Raw genomic sequence first — 8,183 nt, 5'->3', positions numbered from 1 at the left:
CCTTAGAAACACTTTATTTCACAGGGAAAACTAGAGTTAGTGTTTGGGTACACCGATAATTAGCAAGGCTAGAGTTCCACTGGCGCGATTACCATGCCGTATGAATATGCTAACCTCAGTTCTACATTTGTTAGAGACTTTGATTGCAACGAAGCATTTTAGTTGGCGGTCTTTATAGCAGATACAAAACACCTGTCATTGCTTTTTAATATTTTATATCATATAGTCTATGTTGTGTGTATTTTTATTTTTTTATTTTGTCAAAAATGATGTGTAAGCCCGGGCTTTTTTGCTACATAGGTTGTTACGCGCCTGAATTCAGGTAGTTGGAGAGTTTTGAAGAGAAGGACACCATGCAACTTTCGACTTTTTTCCTGAAACGCCAATACTTCTGGATAACTTAACAGTTAGCCTCTCAGTGTAACTTTTGACGTGGTTTCATACAATGTAACGTGGGAGTAAGCGAGTTATCCAGACTTCAGCACTTTGTATGTTTTTTGTAAACATTTCAAGAGACATTTACTGGGTTTTAATTGTATGGAAAGCTTCAGTGTGTGATTGCACTGTTGCTTTAGTAAGAGTTATTTCCCCTGCTACGGTGTATGAATAGTTTTATCTGTGTCGAACAAACAGCAAGTTTAATATGAACATTAATTGCTGATTGAATTAGTTAACCACTGGTTATCACTGATAAACTACCATTTATTAAAAACTTATTCTTATTTATTCCATGTCCCGTTTAACTTCATCTAAGTACACAAAAGTTGATGACGTCAATCACAATGTACTCAAGTTCGGGAAATTTTGAAACAGATATGTGAGGGGAAATGAACAGATGAAGGTGTCTGGATTGTAGGCAAATCAACATTGCCTGTTTGTCATCGCTATATAAACATACAAGTAAGTAGATTCATTGCGTGCCACGAAAAAACTACATGATTGTCAATGCCTATTTAACAAAGATAGAACATTCATGCACGCAGGTAGGCCCTAGATATGAATGTTGTATTTATTTTTCAACTGATTTTATGTTCGACGAGAACTCGGATGAAGAGTCTGGTAACCGCCTTTCTTTGACAATATGACTGATACCTGATCAGTGATGTTTGTAAAACTCTGCCGACTTTAATTTCGATGAAAATTAAATGTTGAATTGTCATTTAAATGACTTTGAAGAATGCAGTTTGTACCGCAGTCTATTTATAGAAGTTACGCAATTTAAGTATCGCACCATGGCCAGAACAATATTCACATCACATGCCAATGCAAGGAGTCGACAAACTACTAAATAACATTAACCCACACAAAGCAACAGGCCCAGACCATATACACGGCAGAATACTTAAAGACCTCAAGGATATCACAGCACCTATACTAACAAAAATATCCAAACATCACTCGATACAGGAACATGTACATTACCCAGTGACTGGAAACACGCCAACGTAAACCCCATATACAAAAAAGTATACAATTTTAATACAACCCAACAAACTACAGACCAATATCATCGCATGCAAACTCCTAGAACACATCATCACAAGCGCAACCATAAAACACTTAGAAGACAACAAAATACTGCACAACCTACAACATGGCTTTCCCACATCAAGATCTTTACATTCATACAAGACCTCGCACAGAACCACAACAACAACAAACAAACAGACATTATCATAATGGATTTTGCCAAAGCATTCGACAAAGTCCCACACAAACACCTACAGTACAAGCTAAATTATGACGGCATCTGATCACCGGTACCACTTTAACATGAATAACAGACTTCCTATCAAAACGCACTCAAACAGTAGTACTTGAAGGCAAACACTCCGACAAAATCCCAGTAACGGATGATCTGGAGTGCCTCAAGGAACCTGTTTGGGACCAGTCCTCTTCCTCATATACATCAACGACTTCCCCGAATACATATCACACAGTACACTAAGACTTTTCGTAGACGACAGCATACTATACAAAACAATCAACAACAAAGACGACACGACAAAACTATAAGTAGATTTAGATGCAGCTAGTAAATGGGAAGAGGACTGGCTCATGAAATTCCACCCAGACAAATGCACCATACTCACTATACCACCAAAACGCACACAAATTAAACACCAATACACACTCCATGACCACACACTAGAATATGTTACTTCAAACAAATATCTAGGCATCACACTTCAAAACAACTAAAAACAAACACATTAACAACATCACATCAAATGCAAATAAATCACTAGGCTTTCTGAACAGCAACCTAAAAATAAATTCACCACACATAAAAGAACATGCATACAAGGCCATTGTAAGGCCAAACCTTGAATACTGGTCTTCAGTATGGGACCCACATTATACAAATACCATAAACCAATTAGAAAAAGTACAACGGAGAGCAGCACGATATGTCCTACACAGATATGATACACAACTTGCAATGGCCAACACTACACACATGCAGAACAAGAACACGCATTATTCTTCTCTACAAAATAATACACCAACAAGTAGCAATACACACTAACAATCTCATCCCAGCAGACACCAGAACACGTCAAGACACGACCGTAGTTACAGACATATCTACACATCCAAACACACATACAGACACTCATTCTTTCCATACACTATAATACAACAATAATCCAATCAAATACACTAGCAGAATTCAGGACATGCACCGCATGTATACAAAATAATCGAACATATACAAAACCTACAACATAACTAACACTCACTCACTGCTTTTAACCTGTTTTTATCCTATAGGCTAGCAAATAAAAATAAAAAAAAATCATTGTACATAATTAACGCACAAAAGCACAATGACCCTACTTATGTAATCGTCGGTATCAACGGAGGAAGTCAATAAGATGAAGATGAAGTAGGCATACATGCCACAATTTACTGCCATCATAGGAGCTCGTTACGATCATCAGATAATAATAATAATGTTTATTCAGTTAAAAGATACATGGCAAACATAAAATTGCATTACACAAGCAATGAGAGCACAGAATGGTATTTGATGAAAGACTAACCTTCAGTCTAATGATAACGATAAGTTAAAGATAGGTCCCTATTGTATCGTATGACACAATGTCCCACAATATAAATTGACAACCTGCACACCACTATTCGAGATATGGTAGCTTCAGGAACTACAGTGGAAGACTTGTGGAACCACTTCAAAGAACAACTCGAAAACATCACTAACACCCACATCCCACAGAAGCTGGCCAAGACCAAAGACAGCCCACCATGGATATCCAAGGATCTCCGGAAGATGATCCACAGGAAGAACCAAATACAAACAGGCAAGGCCCCTAGTACAGAAAGGTCTCAGAAGGGCTTACTGGGAATACGTGGAGGACATCATCACTCCCAAGGAAATAGACAACCAGTATAGTGGAATCGAAATATTCTGGGCGTACATTAAGCACAAGAAGACAGAATCATCGGGAATACCACCTCTCCGAAGCAACGACATTTTACATCCAGCCGCAAAAGACAGAACCAATATCCTAAATCAACAATTTCAGTCCGCATTCTCCCCGACAGTCAACATCAACAGGCAGGAATTCACCAACACCATCAACATGCCCGGAGAATATAACACTATCGAGGACCTGAATATAACAGAACAGGGAGTGACAAAGCACACAAAGCCGCCGGCCCCAATAAAATCAAACCCAAACTGTTGAAGGAAATGGCCAATCACGTCTCGCCCATACTTACCATCATATTTTCACTCTCCATCGAAACGGGCAATATACCATCTGATTGGAAGAAGGCCAATGTTAGCCCTGTGTACAAAAAAGTGGAGAAGTACAAGGCAGAAAATTATCGACCTATATCTCTGACATGTATCTGCTGCAAGATCCTCAGCCACATCATGAACCATACAGATAGGTACAACATCCTCTATCCCCTACAACACAGATTCAGACGACAAAGATCATGTGAGACCCAGCTTCTAGAATTCGTTGAGGACATCACTAAGAACATGTCGGATAAGAAGCAAACAGACATTCTTGTCAGGGTTTTCTCGAAAGCCTTTGACAAAGTCTGCCACAGCCTGCTTTTCCATAAACTACAGCACTATGGCATTTGAGGCAAAGTCAACACCTGGATCGAGTCCCCGGTACTTACAGATAGAGTACAATCAGTTTTAGTCGACGGAGAAACATCAGACTCTGTAGATGTAGCCTCTGGAGTACCACAGGGATCTGTCATCAGACCCAGTCTGTTCCTCCTCTATATCAATGATATGCCACTCAACATCACATCTAAAGTGCGCTTGTTTGCTGACGACACAATAGTCTATCTTGCGATCACATCGGACACTGACGCAAACATTCTACAACAAGATCTCGAAAAATTAGCAGTATGGGAACAGCAATGGACAATGGAATTTCACCCGAAAAAGTGCCAAGTATTGTCCATCACCAGAAACAGAAACAAAATAAACCACAAATACACCCTTCATGGACATGTTTTAGAGGCAGTGACATCAGCCAAATATCTTGGATGTACCATCACGCAAGATCTCAAATGGGGCGTACACATCAGCAACATCTGTGGCAAAGCGAATCGTACCATCGGATTCCTAAAACGAAATGTCAACATCAACTCCGAAAGCATCTAATCAAAGGCATACACCACCTTAGTAAGACCTGTTATGGAGTACGCACGCACTGTGTGGGACCCATACCAACAGAAAGACATTGACAGGCTGGAAATGGTACAACGACGGGCTGCTAGATATGCCACCAACACTTACAGACGGACAGCTAGTGTCACCAGCTTACTAGAGCACCTCGGTTGGGCGTCGTTGAAAGACAGAAGACAACAAGCAAGACTATGTATGCTGTTCAAGATCCACCACAACCTCGTGAACATACCAACTCCGACATGCTTATTCCACCCAGCAGACTGTCGAGGAATTCACACAGCCTTTCGTTCCAAATTCCATCATGTGGTACGTATAGGGACTACAGGAAGTTCTCGTTCTTCCCATGCACCATCAGGGAATGGAACTCCTTACCAGCAGACACTGTCACCTCAGATGACCTAGGGGTCTTTAGATCTCGGTTATCTTTGTCACTGGCCTAATTTCCATCTTTTTATCCTGTTTTTAACCAATTTTTAACCATGCACACTCCAAAAACAAAAGTGTCATTATAATCAATTGTGGACATTACTTGGCAGAAGCAGAATAATAAATATTTTTACTTGATTAGTGATAATATCTCAAACTAAAATATTTCATATGATATTATCAGTTATTCGAAAGGAGCTCCTGTGCTGCCATGTACCAGGTAAGCAAATAGGCAGTATCATGCCATCAAAAATCCTCAGATGTACAAGTATTTATTCCGATTTTGTCCATTTTGATACACCATATATTTACATTATTGTCGTTAAGACACGACTAACAATCGGAATCTAGGTTTTCTCTGGTGCCAGTATAATTATAAGTAAATACAGGCTGCTTCGATTCCCAAGCAAAAAAGTACTTTCCGAAATAAAGATAAAAAAAATGAGGAAAACCTTCCCAATTTCAACAAAAATAATGCCATATTTTTCCAATACCTGTAGGAATAATGTACTGGCTGTTGTAAATGTTAGGAGCTGGCAAATATTTTGGGGAAAAAAGTGCAAGGAAAGCTGAGCTGTGAATTTAGAAGGTATGTATACATGTAGGTTAATGAATAGTATAACAAACAAAAGGCATAATGGTGGTTTGGTGTGGAAATTGGTATGTACATGTAATCATGTATATCAAATATTTGACTTCAATTTAACTAACATATGTTGTTTAAACTACTGTTTATTTAAATAAAAGTCAAATTGATCAATGAAATACAATTTGTTATTATTTATTCTTTGTTATTTCAAACAGCAGTCTATTGTAATATTGACAAATACATGTATGTTCATGTGAATACAAAGTATAGTTAAAATTATCCAGAGAATTTGGCCTGGTTCATTCATCGATCACACTGATCACTGGCCATAGTACATAGGGAGAGTGAATAAAATTCATCAGGACACAAAAATAAAATACCTGTGTTCCTGATCACTGGTCACTAATGTAGCTATAGGTACCCTACCTGTAATCTAGATTAAGGTGGCTCCACACATCGTCATCAGCGTCCATTTTCGTGACGTACTTCCGGAAAAAGTACAGCTCGGACTCAATAACCTTGATCGAAATGTGCATGTACACCGTGTCGTCATTTCCGTATTGCGTATCGGGCATTCAATGTCGTTGTGCAAATTATAGTTACACCTTGACCGTTTTCGTTTAAACTGTCAAACCGATCGGACCACTGTTGTTCGTTCATTAAATAAGGTCGGACCTAGCAATCTGATGCTGCTTTCAGGGGAGCCGTGAGAAAGCCTTGCAAGGCCTGCATATACATTTGCAGGTCCGCCAGGATTTATACCCGAAATTGTTACATTTATAAACGGTCAAACCGCTTGCTCCGCATACACGAACAAGCCCCTGGTAAACAATAGTACACGTGCATGCCGGTGATATGTCAACACCCGATATCGAGATTTTACCGGGAAATGTATAATCACACGTATTTCAGGAATAAAGCTTTCAAATTCATAGACATAAACAGACTCACGGGAAGATAGTGACAAGAGACCAAACGACCTCAAGAAGGTCATATAGGAAACGCATGGAATGTGGACGTACCGACCTCACATGTGCAACACGAGTTCATAAGCTCGAGGTCGTTATGATTTTCGCTGTTGAGGAAGTTTTGCTCTGTCGATTAAATCGTGTTTACAAATGAAGTCTACTTACTCTGTGAAAATAATGTTTTGTAAAATATCAAGATACCTATAAAATGCATGTGTGAGTGCACTTGAGAACGGCATACCATGCGATAGCCTCTGGTCACATATGTACCTGACATGTAATTATAAACATACCGTGAGTTAGCGGACTGTGGAATGATGTCCAAAGTGTACATGACTGAGGGTAATTTGGTTCCATTAAAGAACAATAAATTGATAATTTTGATATCATATTTTTGATTTATTTCCATCATTTTTGTTATATGTAAACAGGGACAACTGTCATTGTGTAAATGTCACCCCTCTGCAAAAAGTTCCGATTTTTTTCAAGGAAGATAACTCTTACCCGGATCGAAGTGATTGTAAAATGTAAAATAAATTAATTATAAAGCCATTGTGTATATTTTGTTCAATTTCCCATTCTATATGTATAGATCTTTGTGTCCTGTTGGCTTTTAGCTTGTAGATAATCACTTTTATCCGTTCAAATTCAATAAAAAACACTTTGTGTAACATGTGTTACATATTTTGCGATAAATAAAATATTTGTAGGGTTAATTAGAAATGCTTCTTTTCATTTTATTATTGTTGTTATTGTTCCGAACAATGTCACACCCAAAAAAAACCCGGAAAATATTAAAATTGACGAAAATTCAATTTTTTGGTATTTTTTCCAAAAAAGTCCCCTAACTATCGGAGTGTTTAGATTTTCATAAAATCAACTCTACATAGTTGCATAACCATTATATGAAAGTTTCAACGAATTTCGCTGGTTAATTACGAAAGTGTGGAGCCACCTTAAGGCCTGTTCAGCAGTTAATTTTGTGTCTAGATCATGATTACCTGTGAGAAGACTACCCAGGTAAATCATCCTGTTTCAAAAATAATCAAAGTAGATTGAAAAGCCCAGTATGCCTATAAGGAAGATTAATATTTTGACTACTAGTTAAATCTGCAATTTTAAATTAGGTTTTCATAATCAAATTTAAATATAATTGTCGTTCATTTCCATTTTATAGAAATATTGGAGAAGAATAATGACATTTACCTATAGCACAGTCTACATATTTATTATAAGATTTTGAATCTATAGTCTAGCTAGATATATAAATGTATATATATTCTACGATAAATGTTCAAGAGATGTTTAAGAAACTAATAATGCTGCATTATTTTGTAAAAACATTGACCTGTATGCTCAATACTCGTGTTACAATTTCAGTGATAGACTCAAACAGCACCTTTGTTATATTTTTACTTGAAAACAGCTTCAACTCTCCAAAATGTGACATTCAGAACACACATTGTTGTACATGTAGGGTTACTGTACTTCAAGTGAAAACAAACAATGGATATGTTTT

At 37.8% G+C, this 8,183-nt stretch overlaps 1 protein-coding gene across 2 annotated transcripts in view; it reads left to right on the top strand.

The window, feature by feature from the left end:
• Window positions 1–802: 802 nt before the first annotated feature.
• Window positions 803–8,183, top strand: part of LOC110453603 (kinesin-like protein KIFC3) — a 69,532-nt gene continuing 62,151 nt past the window's right edge. For both annotated transcript variants that reach the window (XM_021502600.1, XM_021502606.1), the window contains exon 1: window positions 803–900. The gene's annotated coding sequence lies outside the window, so the exon portion shown is untranslated. The remainder of the gene's footprint in view (window positions 901–8,183) is intronic.

This window comes from Mizuhopecten yessoensis, unplaced genomic scaffold (genome assembly GCF_002113885.1).
Source record: "Mizuhopecten yessoensis strain PY_sf001 unplaced genomic scaffold, ASM211388v2 scaffold7473, whole genome shotgun sequence".
Classification (NCBI taxonomy): domain Eukaryota; kingdom Metazoa; phylum Mollusca; class Bivalvia; order Pectinida; family Pectinidae; genus Mizuhopecten; species Mizuhopecten yessoensis.
This window is presented reverse-complemented; position numbering and strand designations above follow the sequence as displayed.